Source organism: Amblyomma americanum, chromosome 3 (genome assembly GCF_052857255.1).
Source record: "Amblyomma americanum isolate KBUSLIRL-KWMA chromosome 3, ASM5285725v1, whole genome shotgun sequence".
NCBI classification, from domain to species: Eukaryota; Metazoa; Arthropoda; class Arachnida; order Ixodida; family Ixodidae; genus Amblyomma; species Amblyomma americanum.
The window spans coordinates 173,175,298-173,194,742 of NC_135499.1; positions in this window are offsets into that span (position 1 = coordinate 173,175,298).

Genomic DNA, 19,445 nt, shown 5'->3' on the forward strand with positions numbered 1-19,445 from the left:
GGAGGGTGACAACGGTGTGTGCTGTTGCTTGTGCCTTTGGAATGAAGTAATGCTGTTGCCAAATGCCCATAAAAAAAAAAGCACTGGCCTTTCTGCAGATAGTTCAGTTATGAAAGATGTACTTAGAAAAGCTACTACCTAGCTTCTGCACTATTGCTAGGCTCTAGGGCTTTTGGTTTTTACGTTTTAAAAATTCGTACGTTGCATCTAGAAGCAAAATTTCAAATATTTTTGGCTGACGGTTCTTTTCATGTTAAAAATAACTTTTTTTCTCAGTGAGAGGTTTTTATTTCCTGTTGAAAGCTTTACTAGAAATGTTTTGTTATTGAAGACATTTCCGGCGATGCTGCATAGTGGTACTCTGACAGTACCTGTGTAGCCCAAGTGTTGGCTTGCTCCACACACAGCCATTGAAGTAGCCCTGCTAGGCCCATAGAGCATGCCCTTAACCGACGATGCATTTATTATGAAAAAGTTTGCTCCTTCTGTCTTCAAAATTGGTCATTTAAGATGTAATAAGTCTTAACATGTTAAGACTTGACAGTTAAGATGCTACAGTCGGAACTTTGGTAACAAGGCTTACAGAGGTTGCTTTTCTGCCAACTGAAAGCCTCTCTTCAAGACCTATGCTTTGACAGGACACCAACATTTTATTTAGTTTGCAAAGATGCCAGGAACTAGACTGCCAGGTGAGTGAATGTTTTTCAGTTTAATCTGAGTTTCTGAACATAAATTCAGTTTTTTTTTAACAAGGTAAAACCTAGCTGTCGCACACAAAAAGGGTTGTAACTTAGTCTTTAACCTTTTTACCCCAGTGACAACACCAGGTCCCAGTGATATCGGAATGATAGCCGAATATCTGAACACCTTTGAATACTTGCGAGGGACATCATCCGTGGGAAGTCCTTGCTTTATATGTTCTGACACGTTATCCTATGGATATCTCGTTCAGGTCATATTATGGGCACTAACGTAATATTGCCACGTGCCTAGCGCCGCGCGACAGCCTTGTTTGGTGCCGACGACGACGAAGCGGTTGTTGTGGGCACGAGCGGCGCGCTGGTGCTTGTCTCTGTGATCGGAACGGCAAGCCGACCTTATTCTCTGGTCCTCGGCAACGTGTACCTTCCCTGTGACTTCAGTCGTGACACTGGTGGAGGTGCCATCGATGATCCCTTCTCCTGCGGACGATCCTACGCGGCCGCCTCTCGTGACCACTCCTGTTCATCGTACCAGCCGACGGCTCCGAGGCTTGCCCCCCCCCCCCCCCCCCCCCCGAGGCCTTCGCTCTTGACGAAGAGACCTTAGCTGTGGCAACGACACCGCCCGCCCGTACCATGACTGTCCCTTCCACCCCTTCGTCCTGTCTCATCCTTCAGACCCCACGCACCCCTAAACCATTTCACGGTGAGCAGTTTGAAGACGCCGAGGACTGGCTAGCTCACTACGAAAGGGTCGCGACATTTAACGGCTGGGACGACGCTGCGAAAATGCGGAACGTCTACTTCAGCCTTGAAGACGCTGCTCGGACATGATTCGAGAACCGCGAGGCCACATTCTCTACGTGGCCGGCCTTCCGAAGCCAGCTCCTCGGTACGTACGCCAACAGTGACCGCCGAGAGAATGCCGAGCGTGCCCTAACCTCTCGAGTTCAGCGTCAGAACGAAGGGGTCGCAATGTACGTTGAAGACGTCATGCGCCTTTGCCATCGCGCCGACCCGTCCATGAGTGAGGAGAAGAAGGTGCGGCACCTGATGCACGGCGTCAAAGAACAGCTTTTTTCCGGCCTCGTGCGGAACCCGCCCACCACAGTCGCGGCGTTTCTGGCTGAAGCTGTGACCATGGAGAAACTGCTACAGCAGCGATGCAGCCAGTACGGTCGGCCGCTGAATTCCATCTCCACACTACCGCCGTCTGACCGAACCGACTACAATCCCGGGGAAGATATGAGCTCCCTTCGCGACCTCATTCGCACCGTGGTTCGCGAGGAGCTCCAGCAACTTCATGGATCATTTACTCCTGGTGCAGCTTCCCTGGCCAGCATCATCCGTGAGGAGGTCCAGAACGCACTCACGCCACCTACAAATACAGTCGTTCCACCACCACCCCCGGGCCCCACCCAGCGGATGACTTATGCTGATGTCACACGCCGCCCAGCCCTGCTACCTACCTCTTCGCCTTACTCGCAACCTCAGGTCGCTGTGCACGCTGCGGAACCGCTGCCCCTTTGGGCAGATCGGCGCCAGGCGCCCCGGAAGACTGATCTCTGGAGCGCTCCAGATAACCGCCCTCTCTGCTACCACTGTGGCGAAGCAGGTCACCTCTACCGGCAGTGCCCTTATCGTCAGATGGGCCTTAGAGCATTTTCCCCCGACAGCCCTCGTCCACGGCCTGGTCAGCGGCCTCAGGACATCGCCGAGTACGTCACCCGCCAGCGTAGTCTGCCACATTCTCCTCGTCGCGAGTCGCGCTCGCCTTCGCCTCGTCGCTCTTCGCCTTCTGGGCCACGGTATACCGCTGGACGCCATGGTTCCTCGAGCCCTCATCGGGAAAACTAGCTCCGGCGACCTTTGGGGGCGAGGCCGCCGCACACCGATTCGCCGTAAAGCTTCCACCGCCGCACCGCTCACTTCACTCCGACGTCGAACGCCGAATTCCTGTCCAGTTTTCGCCGCACAGACCAGATCGCTCCGACGTCGTCCGCATCGCCGACCAGTTATCACCGCCGTGTCGCTTAAATTGTCCCGACGCCGACCACCCAACCGCCGTCCAGCTTCCGCCGCCACACCGCTCACTTCACTCCGAACCGACGTCGACAGGCCCTGGTCTTGGCCGGGTCTCCCTGGACATCCCTATTATCGTCGACACGAAGGAGGTCAGCGCTTTAGTTGATACGGGAGCCGATTATTCTATCCTTAGCGGGCGGCTTACAAGGACACTGAAAAACGTGGTGACGCCATGGAACGGACCAGACATACGGACGGCAGGCGGACATGTGGTTGCACCACTGGGTATGTGTTGTTACGTTTCGCCTACAACGCGCGGTATAGCCGGCGCGGATGCAACGGACGCCGGGGCTTCGTTCAAAGCGGCGGTCATTTGGACCCGTTCAGCGCTGCCGCAACGCCTCCCGCCAAGCGCGTCCAGGCAGGTTTCAGTGCCACGTGTCGTCGTGCGTGCGTGTGTGTGTGTGTGCATGTTGGTGCCCACGCTTGTCAAAGCGCGGCAGCCGGGGAGAGGAGCTCCCCAACTGGGAGGCGAGGAGGTCTGACCGGCGCCGGCCCGGCGGACGCACACGTCACGTCTGGACATGTCGAAGCGTCGCCGTATCGGGCGCCTCTTCCCATGCCGTTCCCTCTTGCCCTCGACTCCGAGGGTATAAAACGCCGCTGCCCCGGACGCCGACCTGGGCCTCCTGATCGACCGCCACCTCACCTGGCGCCCAGCCGTCAAGGCATTCTGCCGACAGGCAACCAGGGTCCGTGGCGCCATCCGGAGTCTCCTGGCTGGGGGAAACGGTATCACCCCACAAATGGGGCTCCGGTTCTTCCAGGCCATGGCAGGGGCCCAGTTCCTGTACGCCCTCCCTCTGGTCCAGATGACCATACAACAGCAGCTGGCCATCGAGCGATCTCAGAGGGCTGCAGTCCGTCTCTGTCTGGGACTTCCCCGTGGCTCCCATATCTCGGCCACACTTGCAGAGGCTGGCGTGTGGCCCATGATGCTGCAGGCCCAGCGGACTGCGCTCCGCCATGCTGAGCGTCTCCACCTCGCCCCGGACGGGCGTCCCCTCCTGGAGCGCCTCCTCGGCCACCCTCATTCTCGAATGGGGAAGGTTGCCCAGGAGTTCGAACAGCTGGTGGGTGGGCAGCCGGAGCACCTTCCTTCCCCTCCACGACCGGACCTGGGCCATCAGTTCCGGGTGCTCATGCCACCACGGGGCACCAGGCCGAAGCGCCTCACCCCTGCAGTTGGCCTCCGGCAGGAAGCAGCAGCGACCCTGGAGGAGGACCTGGCCGGCTGCACACAGCTCTACACGGACGGGTCGGTCCTCATGGGTGCTTGCCCGTCTGCCGCAGCTGCTTGCACCGCTCCTTCGTTGGGAGAAAGCCGGCAGGCCAGGCTTCCGTTCGTGGCCAGCTCGACCACAGCAGAGCTGGCGGCCCTCCACCTGGCTGCCGACATCCTGGAGTCCCACCCCGCGCTGCAGACTGTGGCCATTCTGAGCGACTCCAGGGTGGCCCTTCAGCTTCTGCAAGAGCCACGGAGCCGGCTGCCCATCGTGCGCAAGCTGGCAGCCAGACTGGACAGAATCTGTTCCCATGGCTGCTCTATCTCCCTGGCCTGGATCCCCAGCCACGTTGGAGTCCCAGGGAATGAGGAGGCAGATGCCCTGGCCAAGGCTGCGCATGGACACCCTACCCCCTGCTCTACTGCTGTGGTGCCCTTGGATGTGGCCAGAGGCATCGCGGAGCGGCAGCTCCTAATGGAGCACCCCGACCCCAGGGTTGCCCAAGGGAAACCCCCACAACGCCTGCCAGACAAGGGGATCACAAGACGTCAGAGGTCCCTCCTGCTCCGGCTCCGCATCGGATGCTCCTGGACCGGTGCTAGGCTCCACCGCAAGGGTTTGGCCCTCACGGCGGACTGCTCCCGCTGTGGCCATTCGGAGGAGACCATCGACCACCTCCTCCTCGATTGCCCTGTCTTGGCCACCCACCAGGCAAAGCTGGCTGCCTGCTACAGGGACCTGAGCCTTCCATCAAACTCGGCCAGTGCCCTCCTCTTCCCCACCGGCCCCAACGCTTCCAAGGCGTTCCGGTCTCTCCTCGCCTTCCTGGAGGAGACGGGTCTGGACGGCTATTGCTAGCCCAAGGCAACTGACTGACTGTTGACGGCGTCTCCCGCATCTGTATACTCCCCCCTTTTTTCCCTTTTTCCTTCTTCCTCTGAAACCCTACCTATCCTTCTCTCTATCTGCACGCCGGCAGTGGTGGTGGTGCTTTAACACCAGTCACAGGCCCGTGCATTTTCCTTTCCTCTTCCCCTTTCATCCACTTACTACGCCGAGAGAGACTTCGATTTCTTCCTTCGAGTAACGTGGTCGCCCTGACCGGCTGCTCTTTTGCGATGCCAGAATAAACATGTTGTTCTGTTGCCAGTCGACTCATCCTTTGCCGGGACCTTCGGATGTTTCCAGCTTTGCCCCAGGCCGCCAGGCCAACGCTACCCTTGGGTCTTGCAACCCTTTTGCAACAACTGGTTGCCAGCGGTGGGATCGCGACAACGGAGGCCAGCAGCGAAGATATGCGGTCAACTGTATGCTGAGCAGCTCAACGACCATCCGGGAGCAGTGCAACGAGCCCTGTGTGATGACTGGTTGCCTGCAGCGGAACGACTGCGCTGAATTCTTGGCTGCGAGGTTTGGTGAGTGCGGGACTTTCTTCTTCTGAGTTTTGCCAGGCTTTTGTTAGTGTCAGAAACAGAGCTGGTAATTGTGTTGTCGTTGCTGCCGGGTTAATTTGCGGCAAGACAATAGTAGGCAGTAGAGAAAACAGCATTCGGAGCAGCCATGGATTTGAAGTCGTTGCGCAAACCGAAATTGCTGGAGCTTGCAAGAGAGTTGGGTCTGGAGGTCTCAGACAAACTCAGAAAACCAGAACTGCTAAGGGCTATTCTTGAGTTAGAGGCTGAGGATGACGATCTGTCGGAATGCCTTGAGACCATTGAGGAGAGGGAGCAAAAAGAGAAAGACGAGCGCGAACGTAAAGAGCAAAAAGAGGAGCGCGAACGTAAAGAGCAAAAAGAGGAGCGCGAACGTAAAGAGCAAGAAGAGAAAGAGCGCGACCGTCAACACGCTTTGGAAATGAAGCGTCTCGAGGTAGAGATGGAACGCGCTCGTAATGGAAGTCAGGCACACGGTGCAGGAGAGCGGGTATCGTTCAAAATGACTGACCTGATGCGGCCGTTTAAGCTTGGAGAGGACATTGGTTTGTTCCTGGTTAACTTTGAGCGAACGTGCGAGAAGCAGGGGTTCTCTCGGGAAACGTGGCCACAGCGCTTGCTCACTTTGTTACCCGGCGAGGCGGCCGACGTAGTCGCTCGCTTGAAGAGAGAGGAGGCAGAGGATTTCGACCAAGTGAAATCGAGTCTGCTAAAAAAGTACAGGCTGTCAGCGGAGGCGTTCCGTCGGAAGTTTCGGGAAAATGAAAAAGGCAGAAGCGAGTCATATACAGAGTTTGCCTATAGGCTTATGTCAAACATGCAGGAGTGGCTCAAAGAAGAGAAAGCGTTTGGTGACCACGAGAAAATTCTGCAGTGTTTCGGGCTAGAACAGTTTTATAGTCGGTTACCTGAGAACGTGCGGTACTGGGTCTTGGATAGGCCAGACGTTAGTACAGTGGCTAAAGCCGCCGAGCTAGCCGAGGAGTTTGTGACGCGTCGGGCTCGCGGAGCTAAGGACGGTCAAAAGGGTGAATTTGGCTCCAAGTCTGAGAGGCCGAAGTTCACACCCATGAGAGCAAGGGGGGACACACGTAGTGCGGATGCGAGTGAAAGCAGTCCGACCGAACATAAGGAGACGGCGGCAGCCGAAGCCGAACGCAGAAAGCGGTTCGAGAGGAGGCAAGCGCGCGTGTGTTATACGTGCCAGAAGCCGGGTCACTTTTCGGCGCAGTGTCCAGAAACAAAAAGAGAAGTCGTGTGTTTGTCATTATGTAGCACTGACGAGAACATGAAGCTTCTCGAGCCTTACATGCGAGACTTCCTCGTGAACGGGAAAGAGTGCCGAGTGCTTCGTGATTCCGCAGCTACAATGGATGTAGTTCACCCCTCTTACGTAGAACCCGATATGTTCACGGGCGAGTGCGCATGGATCAAGCAAGCCGTGGAAGCTCATAGCGTGTGTCTGCCCGTAGCAAAAGTGCTTATTGAAGGACCTTTCGGAGCACTTGAGACGGAGGCCGTAGTGTCATCTATGCTGCCCCCCCAGTACCCGTACCTATTTTCGAACAGGTCCGATCACCTCCTGCGCGAGAAGGGGCTTTTGTTTGGTGAGGCTAGCGTTCAGGCCTTAACCAGACCGAGAGTTCGGGAGCTCGCTGCAAAGGCGGTAGTTGCGGGGCCGACGTTGTCGAACAATGAGAAAGGGTCGGAGGCGCAGCAAGCTGATATTCAGAGCACGTCCGAACTGAATAAAATTGAGCCTGTAGCGTTGAAGGCATCAGGTACTGGAGAGGAAATGCCCGACACGGGAAAGTTAGAAGAGCTTCCAGTCGAGCTTCCGGGAATAGGCTCAGTGACGAACAGGGAAGACACTGATCAGGTCATTAGTGACTTAATCATTAAAGCACCGCTGTCGCCTGAGCAGAAAACCGAACTACACCAACTCTTACAAGAGTTTCAAGGTCAGTTCTCTGAGAGGCCTGGTAGGACTTCTGTCCTTACTCATAATATAGAACTTACCTCCCCAGAGCCAGTACGATCCAAGGCGTACCGGGTGTCACCCCGCCAGCGCGATATTATGGAGGCTGAGGTAAAGAAAATGCTACAGCTCGGTGTTATTGAGGCGGGTGAGAGTGATTATACCTCCCCTTTGATTTTAGTTGAGGTACCGGGCAAGGAACCTCGTCCTTGCGTCGACTACCGCAGGCTTAATTCCATCACTAAGGATCAAATTTATCCGATCCCTAACATCGAGGAGCGCCTTGAGAAAGTTAGTAGCGCTCAGTTTATTTCCACCCTAGATCTTGTCAGGGGTTATTGGCAGGTTCCACTTACAGAAGAGGCTAGTAGGTATGCGGCGTTAATTTCATCAATGGGAACATTCCGTCCTAAAGTTTTGAGTTATGGTTTGAAGAACGCGCCATACTGCTTTTCAAGCCTCATGGACAAAGTGTTGCGGGGACAGGAAGAATTCGCTTTACCGTATTTAGACGACGTAGCGATATTCTCCGCATGCTGGTCTGAGCATATGGCACATTTGCGGGCAGTGCTAACCCGCCTGCGCGAAGCGGGCTTGACAGTCAAGGCTCCCAAGTGCCAATTAGCACAGGCCGAGGTTGTCTACCTCGGTCACGTGATTGGACAGGGTCGTCGCCGCCCCTCTGAAATAAAGGTGGCCGCTGTGCGAGACTTCCCGCAACCGCGCACGAAGACCGATATTCGGTCGTTCTTAGGTGTCGCCGGCTACTATCAGAGGTACATCCCCAGGTACTCCGATATCGCGGCTCCCCTGACGGATGCTCTAAGAAAAACAGAGCCCCAAACAGTCGTCTGGAGCGAGACAAAGGAAAGAGCTTTTAGCGCCCTAAAGAGCGCCCTAACAAGCCAGCCTGTGCTACGATCGCCAGACTATACAAAAGGGTTCGTTGTTCAGTGCGATGCTAGTGAGCGAGGCATGGGCGTTGTACTGTGCCAAAGGGACAATGGAGAAGTGGAACACCCCGTCCTGTATGCTAGTCGTAAGCTGACCTGTCGTGAGCAGGCGTACAGCGCCACCGAGAAAGAGTGTGCGTGTCTCGTGTGGGCCGTTCAGAAATTGTCATGCTACCTAGCCGGCTCGAGGTTTATCATTGAGACGGATCACTGCCCTCTCCAATGGCTGCAGACCATCTCTCCCAAAAATGGCCGCCTCCTGCGCTGGAGCCTCGCTTTGCAACAATATTCCTTTGAGGTGCGTTACAAAAAGGGGAGTCTCAACGGTAACGCCGATGGCTTAAGTCGAAGCCCCTAACGTGGGAATCCGCCTCAAAGTTGTTTGTTAGTGATGTTTTCTTCCTGAGGCAGGATTTTTAACATATTGCTTTTGTTCAGTGTTTCAAAGTGATTATGTGCGTTCTAGTGCAATTTTCCAATTTGTGGACGCGTTCTGAGTGCTGCTTGACTACTGTAAGGAACTAGGCAGTAGTATAAAAGGGGAAAGAGCCTGGCAGAGCTTAGTGAGGGTTGTCTCGTGCTTGCTGACTGAGCGGTTGCGTTTCGGCGTAGTTCTTACGCTTGCTGGGAACGAGCACAAAAATGGCAACTCTCCCGAAGTCACTTTGCAGTGTCCTGTGTGATCCTGAACATGTGAACGAGGCCTTCTCTGTGCGCTGCGCTCAAGCAACGTCGAGGGGCCATCGGTTTCGATTACGAGCATCATCGAGCGACATCCCTCTGGACAGCGGATGCAGTCCCCTGACCATCGGGATCTCCTTCTCCCGGCGGGGCGGTCTGTTACGTTTCGCCTACAACGCGCGGTATAGCCGGCGCGGATGCAACGGACGCCGGGGCTTCGTTCAAAGCGGCGGTCATTTGGACCCGTTCAGCGCTGCCGCAACGCCTCCCGCCAAGCGCGTCCAGGCAGGTTTCAGTGCCACGTGTCGTCGTGCGTGCGTGTGTGTGTGTGTGTGCATGTTGGTGCCCACGCTTGTCAAAGCGCGGCAGCCGGGGAGAGGAGCTCCCCAACTGGGAGGCGAGGAGGTCTGACCGGCGCCGGCCCGGCGGACGCACACGTCACGTCTGGACATGCAACACCCTCTAAATACTTTCTTCAGGCCTCTCCAGGCCCTCCTTTCCACACGCGCTACGTCACGCCAAGTGTCCGGTCAGGCTGCTCACCAAGCGCGGCTCCGCTCCGCTCGGTTGTCTCCCTCGATGTGCTCGCGCTTGCCCGGGCAAGCACAGACACGAACGCAGTCTTGCAGTGAGCGTCTAGCTGCTGCTTGAGTCTTTCAGCCTGGCGTTGGGTGCATTTCCGTTCGCTCCTCGCACGGCTGTGTCTGTTTCGTGTGGCCGTTTCTTGTGTGGCGTGCGTACCTGTGCTAGCGCACGAATGGGAAACTGATTGCCTGCCGTGTAGCGAGTGCAACTTCGTGAAACATGGGCCGGTGCTGTGTTCCCGGGTGCCGCGGGAACTACCAGAATGGTCCCAAAGTACGTGTTTATTGCTTCCCAAGAGACGAAGTACGAAGAAAAGCCTGGTTGCGAGCCATTCCACGGAAGGATTTCACACCTACAGAGCATTCGAGGGTAAGACTCTGAAATATTGCTTAATAGGCGCTGGTAATTATCTTAGTTGTGAGCTGTCGCTCCCGGAAAGGCATGCTGTCTTTGTAGGCAATGATATCACTTCTTACACTTATGTATGAATTGTCCAGGAAGCATTTAGTTCTGTGGATGTGCATAAGGCTTGTGTAAAAGCTGTGTAAATATGTAAAAGCTGTTCACTATTCAGACTCTTTTTACTTAGTGTTTTAGGCAATGGAGAGTCATGGCGAATGGCCTTGCTTCATTTTCTCGTGCAGGTGTGTGAACTGCACTTCCACGCAGGCGACTTCATTACGACGTTGTCACACCAAGATGAACTGACAGGGAAAATAATAGAGGTGAAGCGTGACAGGCTACAGTTGAAGATTGATGCTGCGCCTTCTGTTTTTCCAAACTGCCCAAAATACTTGTCCTCAACGCCTGGACGGAGTGAATCGCCAGAGACGAAAAAAGCAAGAAGGGAAAACGCTGCTTTGCAGGAGGCTATGAGGAAGTCACTTCAGTCTAATGAGCTTGAACAGAAAAGAAACAAAGTTTCATCTTACGAGGAGTTCAAATCTAAGTTGCCTGGAATCTGCAACACGAAATTCTGGACCGTTTCTGTCGATGAGCAGTGCGTTAGGTTCCTTCTCATCGAGAATGATCCTTCACCTAATGTGAAATGCGCCTTGGTAGTTCTCCCTGATCTGTCACTTTCTGTTTTCTTGAATGGAGTGAAGCTTCTGTCGCTTCCTTCAGGCAGGATTCTGCCAGCTCAAGTATGCGACACCTCCAGCCTGTCCTTGCTGCTAGAAGAACTCGAGATAGGCTTGCATAATATACCTGAGGTGACGAAAGAGTCGAAACATACTAAAGTATTGCAGTTTGTCGGTTCACTGCTTGCAGACCTCATTGAGGACAGTGATACGACGAAAGAACAGTCTTCTTTGCTGAAATTTCTGGTTGAGCAGATAGAGCTTCTCCTCGCGAAACAGCATGTGTATAGCGCAGAGCTGCTGGTATTCGCCAGTATTTTGAATTCAATTTCTCCTCACGCATATCACTTCACAAGAGCTGCATCAAGAATCATTCTGCCCCATCCTTCCACACTGCGCCGTGTTTGCTCAAATTACAAAGCTGACCCTCTTGTGGAGCAAAATCAACCGCACTGTCTCTCCTACATCCGAGAACGAGTCAAATCAATGAAAGACCACGAGAAGACAGTGACCCTGATGATCGATGAGATCCACATAAAACCATACTTCGACTACAAAGGGGGCACAATAGTAGGATCGTCGGTTCATTCAACGGAACCAGCAACAACAGCCCATGTGTTCATGGTACAATCACTCCTTTCTGCAAACAAGGACGTCATTCACATATTACCTGTGAGCAAACTGAGCGCAGAAATTTTGCACGAGCATGCTAAGAACATAATCATTAATGTTGAGAAAATGGGGCTCAAAATTATCGCTGTGATAACGGACAACAATGCTCTGAACCGCAAGATGATGTCGTTATTTGCTACAAGTCCTCAGGTGAGCATTGTCTATCCCCATCCAGCCGATAACGCTCGCCCTCTTTTCTACGTGGTCGATCCTGTGCATCTCTTGAAGTGCATTAGGAACAATTGGATTAACCAGAAAAACCCTGGAACATGCCTCTATTTCCCTGAAATGGACTTGAGTGGAGCAATGCCCGAAGGGCCTCCTCGTATGAAAGCTGCTTCTTTCGCAGCTGTGCGGCAGCTTTATTCTTCAGAGAAGACGTCGCTTGTGAAGGCTGCTTACAGACTGAACGCAAAAGCCGTGAATCCAACCTCAATGGAGCGGCAAAATGTAAAGCTCGCTCTCGACGTCATTAATCAGTTTGTTTCAAATGCCCTCAGGACACATGGTTCCGCGTTCAAGATTCCTCAAGCTGAGTCGACTGCTCTTTTCATTGACGTTATCCTCACATGGTGGCAAATAGTCAATGTTAAGACCCCTTGCAAAGGCCAGAGGCTAAGGGACAGCATGCAAGACCCTGTAACGTCTGTTGATGACACACAGTTAGCTTTCCTGAGCGGCGTTGTGGACTGGTTGGACGCTTGGGCAAGAATAAACATCACCAGTGGCTCGCTGACGAAAGAGACTCACAGTGCTTTGCGACTGACATGCTATTCTCTGGTAGAACTCTCGCGCTACTGCTTAGAAGAACTTCACTTCAAGTACGTACTGCTGGGCAAATTTCAGACGGATGCGCTAGAAGACCGGTTCGGCCGTTACCGCCAGCTGGCAGGATCACAGTACCACATTTCCGTGCGTCAGCTCTACGAATGTGAGAAGAAGCTTCGTCTTCAAAAACTTTTGACATTTCCACGCGAGGAAACAGAGTTTGAAGACGTAAGTGAGGATCTTGTCCCATGCAACTTTTCTGTGGCTGTCAGCGACGACGATATTACACACGCCCACTCTGACATGGATGCTATTGTCTACATTGCAGGATACGCTGCTCATGCTGCTTTAAAGAAGCTTTCATGTTCTGCTTGCTTCAGCACATTGGTGATTGAAAATCGAGAGATCGAAGCGGAAAATACTGCCATGATAGCTAACCTGTCGAGAGGAGGGCTGAAGTTTCCCCAGCCATGCACAGTTCACATGGTACTGATGACTAAACTAGTTGCAGAGAAGTTGTCTTTTGGAGCAACCGCGGAAGATTTTCTCTCCTGTAGAAATCAACGTGGTGTCGTGATTTCACAGACGATTTCCCTCCTGGACGAACACGACATTGAGACATGTGAAAATGGCCACACTGCACAAACTCTCCTGCGCTTGGTAGTACGCGTTGCAACCAACGTTGTTCTAAACAACTTTTGCAAACTAAGAAATGATGCCATACAAGACAATGCGCAGCAGAAGGCCGCAGCCCGGAAAGCAGCAACGCTTAAGAAGAAGTAAGTTTTATTCCCAAGCAATAAAAATGCTTTGCGCACACTTCATTGCTGGTGTCTCGTCGTTTTTTATTGTAAGGGTCAGATTAGCTGTACAAATACTCAACAGCGCAACATTATTGTGAGTGTCATTATTGCTGTGTGTGAAAGCTTTAAGCAAAACACAATACAGAATAAAACTAACACAATGCGCAGTAGACGGTGTTTTTTTTTTCAATGTTCACGAACTTCTACTTTAACAACTAGATATACGCATGTGCGGTCTGTGCGGATGGATTTTACCGCACGGCAGACATCATGTACGTGATAGAACCTAATAATTAGATGATTAATTGAAATTAACTAATCAATTTTTTATTATAATGACCAATAATGCGAAATTGGCGGCCGTATGCTAAATTGTTTATTATAAAAAACTGTATTAGCAGCTCGAACTTTCTTGACAATAAGGTGTTCTGCAATAAAAAAAATATATAAAGCAGATAAAATGATAGCCTAAGGCGCGCACAAACTAGCGAATTTCTTTTCTGCAGCAACGACAAAAATGAAAATGAAGGAATCACTTATAAGGCAGCTACGTACGGCAGTACCCGAATAGTGCAGACGGGCGCGGCGCGCTGAAATCGCGGAGCGCGGGGCCTGCACGGTCCCTTGGCGTGACGTCACGCGGCCGGTGGAGAGGCCTTAGCATTGAGAGGGTGTTGGGACATGTCGAAGCGTCGCCGTATCGGGCGCCTCTTCCCATGCCGTTCCCTCTTGCCCTCGACTCCGAGGGTATAAAACGCCGCTGCCCCGGACGCCGAGAGAGACTTCGATTTCTTCCTTCGAGTAACGTGGTCGCCCTGACCGGCTGCTCTTTTGCGATGCCAGAATAAACAAGTTGTTCTGTTGCCAGTCGACTCATCCTTTGCCGGGACCTTCGGATGTTTCCAGCTGTGCCCCAGGCCGCCAGGCCAACGCTACCCTTGGGGCTTGCAACCCAAATGCAACAGTGTACAGCCCGGGTTACGGTGCGAGGCTGCACATTTGTTGCGACTTTTCTTGTTCTACGCGAATGCTCTCGTGATGTTATTCTTGGCATCGACTTCCTTCGTGAGCACGGTGCCACTATAGATCTACCGAACCACTTGGTGACGTTTTCCGCCAAACTGGCCACTGAAAGGCATGAGTACCGCGGGTCCCACTCCACGCTGCGAGTCGCCGATTATAGCCTCACAGTGCCACCACGTGCCAGCATCCTCGCCAGAGTTACTTGTGAGGAGCCACATCACGGCCTCCGGGTTGTTGAGCCTAATGTCTCCCTCTCACTCGCCTTGGGAGTTTCTGTGGCAAGAGGTCTTTGTTTCCTTCGTGGAAGAGAGACGGAGGTGCTTGTCACCAATTTCTCCAATGAACATCGACATCTGTTCCGTGGCACTGTCATCGCTTACGTCGACCATCTGCACGAAGTCGCCGAATGTTTTGCTTCAGAGGAAGCTACGCCTAGCACTGAACCGGATGATGCCGTACACGCTGTCGACATCAATTCTAGCCTTTCCTCCGTTGAAAAGAGGCAACTCCAAGATCTATTGCTGGAGTTTCATGTGTGCTTCACTTCTTCATCTAAAGTGCAGCAAACGTCGGTCATTAAACACCGGATTATCACGCATGAAGGCACTCGACCCATCCATCAGCAGCCCTATCGTGTGTCTCCTCGGGAGAGAGACGCTATCCAACAGCAAGTCAAGGAGATGCTCGCCGATGGCGTCATTCAACCTTCAAGCAGCCCATGGTCGTCGCCTGTAGTCCTCGTTAAAAAGAAAGACGGAACACTTCGTTTCTGCGTTGACTATCGGAAACTTAACAGTATGACAAAGAAGGACGTCTATCCGCTGCCACGGATTGACGACTCTCTCGACCGACTTCGCCGAGCCAAGTACTCCTCCATTGACCTCAGGAGTGGTTATTGGCAAATTGAAGTTGATGAGAGGGACCGTGAAAAAACTGCCTTCGTAACACCAGATGGGCTCTATGAATTCCGCGTCCTCCCATTCGGGCTCTGCTGTGCTCCTGCCACCTTCCAGCGGATGATGGACACTGTGCTCACAGGTCTTAAGTGGCAGACATGCCTTGTTTATCTCGACGACGTGATAATTTTTTCACCGACGTTCTCAGAACACCTGCGCCGCCTGAGAACTGTTCTCGAAGCTGTCCGGTCTGCCAACCTTTCTCTCAAGCCTCAAAAGTGCCACTTCGGGTTCACCGAATTGAAATTTCTTGGGCACATCGTGAGTGCTGATGGCATCCGAGCTGACCCTGAGAAACTTGCTGCCGTTGCTGCCTTTCCCGTCCCCGCCCACAAAAAAAGCAGTCCGACGGTTTTTGGGGCTGTGCTCCTATTATCGTCGCTTTATCAAACACTTTGCACAGATGGCCAGCCCTCTGACTCTCCTAGCTCGAGATGACGCATCATTTTCCTGGGGCGCCGAGCAGCAGATGGCTTTCGACGAGTTACGACGCCGGCTCCAGTCACCCCCGATCCTGGCATATTTCGACGATGATGCCGACACAGAGTTACACACGGATGCGAGCAACGTCGGCCTTGGTGCCGTTCTAGTTCAGCACCAAGACGGGGTCGAGAAAGTAATTGCCTACGCCAGCCGTGCACTTTCCCGTGCTGAGTGTAACTATTCCACCACTGAAAAAGAATGTTTGGCGGTGGTATGGGCCGCTGCCAAGTTCCGCCCGTACCTTTATGGCCGACCGTTTCGTGTCATCACTGACCATCACTCCTTGTGTTGGCTGAAAAACTTAAAGGATCCTTGTGGCCGCTTAGCACGTTGGGCATTGCGCCTGCAGGAGTTCGATTTCGATGTTATTTATAAGTCTGGCCGGAAGCACACCGATGCTGATAGCCTGTCCCGCGCGCCCGTCGGCCCTCCTTCGTCAGATGCCACCGACGACGATAGCTTCCTCGGAGCAGTCACTACGTCCGATCTCGCCTCCAAACAGCGTGCCGACGACGAGCTGCGACTGATTATTGACCATCTTGAAGGTGGGCATCCTACAATACCCCGGTATCTTGCTCGGGGGTTGTCGTCGTATTGCCTCCGCAATGGGGTGCTTTATAAGAAGAATTCTACGTCGAGTGCGAAAACATACCTGCTAGTCATACCGGCTGATCTAAGGCACGAAATCCTCCTGGCCTGCCACGACGAACCAACTTCAGGGCATCTTGGCTTTACACGCACCCTAAACCGAGTCCGGCAGAACTATTACTGGCCACATCTTTCTCCGAGCGTTAGACGTTACGTACAGACTTGTCGACAATGCCAGCGGCGAAAAAAACCCACGCTCAAGCCATCCGGTATGTTACAATCTATTAAACCACCTCTCACACCCTTCGAGCAAGTGGGCATGGACCTTTTAGGCCCATTTCCTTTATCCTCTAACGGACACAAGTGGATCGTAGTCGCCACAGACTACTTAACACGCTACGCCGAAACGAAGGCCCTTGCCCGAGGTACTGCCGGCGAAGTTGCTCGATTCTTTATGAACGACATTGTGCTCAGACACGGTGCACCGTCGACCATCATTACTGACCGAGGAAAGGCGTTTACAGCTCGGCTACTGCGGGACACCTTAACTCTCAGTCATACCGAGCATCGCACAACAACAGCGTATCACCCTCAGACAAATGGATTAACGGAACGACTAAACAAAACTTTGGCGGACATGATCTCAATGTACATCGACGTCGAACATAAAATGTGGGACGAGATCCTGCCGTATGTCACCTTCGCTTACAATGCGGCGCCGCAGGAAACCACGAAGTTTACGCCGTTCCGTCTAATATATGGCAGAGAGGCCCGCACGATGTTGGACGCTATGCTCCCGTGCAGGGAAGAAGCGGTCGAACCCGATGCCGCCCATTTCGCAGAACAGGCCGAGCAAGCCCGTCAGCTGGCCCGCCTGCACATCAAGGAGCAGCATGCCACCGACGCTCGCCACTATAACCTCCGGCACAGGGAAGTCCACTACGAACCAGGGGACCAAGTGTGGGTGTGGACCCCCGTGCGCCACAAAGGCTTGAGCGAGAAACTACTGCACCGCTATTTCGGACCCTATAAAGTCCTGCGCCGCTTAAACAACGTTAATTACGAAGCCATTCGAGATGGAACTGTGACCGTCAGTGTTCGACGCCAGCGGCCTGAAACTGTGCATGTGGTGCGCTTAAAGCCATACTTTTCGCGCTACTGAGCGCTTCCTGCAAGTGAAACCTTGCGTTATTGTAGTTCACCTCATTTTTTTTCTTCCTCTCACCTTGTCATCGCGACGATATTTTCTTTCACGGGGGGGAATAATGCCACGTGCCTAGCGCCGCGCGACAGCCTTGTTTGGTGCCGACGACGACGAAGCGGTTGTTGTGGGCACGAGCGGCGCGCTGGTGCTTGTCTCTGACTCTGTGATCGGAACGGCAAGCCGACCTTATTCTATGGTCCTCGGCAACGTGTACCTTCCCTGTGACTTCAGTCGTGACAATATGCATATTCTTTCTGTAGAGATGTCCTGACACATTATTTGATCGTTATCCCATTCAGGTGATATTAGACATTTACTTGAATCACATTTAATTACATTTGCATAATGTGCGCGACAAATGCGGCAGTGGACTCATGTATTTTTATAGAAGATACCTGCAACGTGGTCTGCTCATTTTTATTTCTTGTTTGTGTCAACACAGTTTCAGAACTGAATAAAGTAATATTGTGTAACATGCAAGGGCCACTGACTCCAAAAGGAGGATCATAGGTTTGGAGTATATAAGCCTATGGAAATCTTTGGTCATCGAATGTATGCTGAATATGTTGGTGCTGCATGACTTCCGCTTTGTAGCATATCTGTAGCCTGATACGTGTTTCACACATGCTTGTTGTTCCACATGTGATGCTATGCATATTTTACCCGTAAAAATGTCAGCTCTGGGCCGAGCAATTACACCATTGTAATCAGCTGTAGTCATATCTTTCTTCATGTGTAAATCACAGAAAAAGTAAATTAGGCTGCGAATATTTTTCACACGGGTTGAGCATGTTTTCTCTCTTGAGCTCCTAGGACCGTACGGTGACAGGCTAGAACACCTTAGGCTAGAAAGACGACATTTCCCACCGCAACACTGTCCTGGTCAGATGCCATTGACTGGAGGAGAATACAAGCAAACACATATCCAAGTCTTCACATTACACAAGATCAGACCCACACAATACCCAAGTTACTGTCCTTGGTGCAGAGCAAGCCCCACACTCTACCATACATCTTGGGAATGCCAGGACAAACCAGAGAAAAAATTAATAGTGCCACAACCGACACACGAGCAGTGGGAAGAGGCCCTGACCAGCAACAACCAGCAAGCCTGGATAGTCTAGCTAGTCCGCAAGTCAGCTGCCGCCAGCTGAGCCCTGGACTAGGGGCCCCGACCACTTGGCTCCTGCGAATTAAATAAAGGTTCTCTCTCTTGAGTTCATAAAAATCACCAGGGAATTTACCGCTATATGGCCAATAACCAATATGCCCGTGCTAAGGCCTATGAAAATCCTCGGGGACTTCCTGCGGACCTCCCTTGGATACAGAAAGTGCAGCCAAAAAGATATGCGAGGGACGTCCTCGGCACTTCCTGGGGACACGCACGTGCCTTTTCAAGATTTTGCAGGGCATCCCTTGGATGTCAGTATTGCCACTGGGATTGAGCTATCCAGCCACAGAAGCTATGGTTTTCCCCAAGTGCTGCACAAGCATGTGCTAGCTGCATGCATCTCTGTCCATATGACGTTTCCTTTGTGGATCTGTATAGAATAGGAGTTTATGAAGAAAAGAATAACATAGTACTAACTTGCTCCGATTGACAGCTAAACTGCACAATGGAGAAAGGGATAAATGAAGCGAAAAGGGAGGGCAGAGAAAAGTTAAGGCATTGAGTGGGTCCAAACCATGTGTACCCGAAGCTGTGGATCCATAATGCCGTTGCTATGCTGGAGCATTGTCTTTCGAAGTGAATACATTGCTGCATGCAGGCACTGTGTCACAGGACGAATAGGAAGCCAAATTTTGTACCGATAGATGGAAACATCGTCAGTTAAGTTAGCTGAACATCACAAGTTAATATTGCACATCCTTGGTATCATGGGACCAAGCATCTAATGAGGTGATGTCATCGGTGTGTGGGATATGTTGGATGATACAAGTTCATTTGCCAAAAAATGTGTCGAATATTCCGTAGAGAACCATTCCAACGGTCACTAAAACTTCCTTGGACGTCCACGGGACATCCAAGGGAGTCTTAGTGCCCACTGGGATATTAGAGCTATAGGATCTTTTTATGCATGTAAATGTTGTGGTTTAGTGCCGGAAGAGCGAGAATTTTTAATATTCTTCCCGATATATGCTCAGAACTACGTAGACACAAAGAAGCGTTTAGCGGAACGTAGAAAACATATACAGTATTGTGCGTTTTTATCGCTGACAGTTT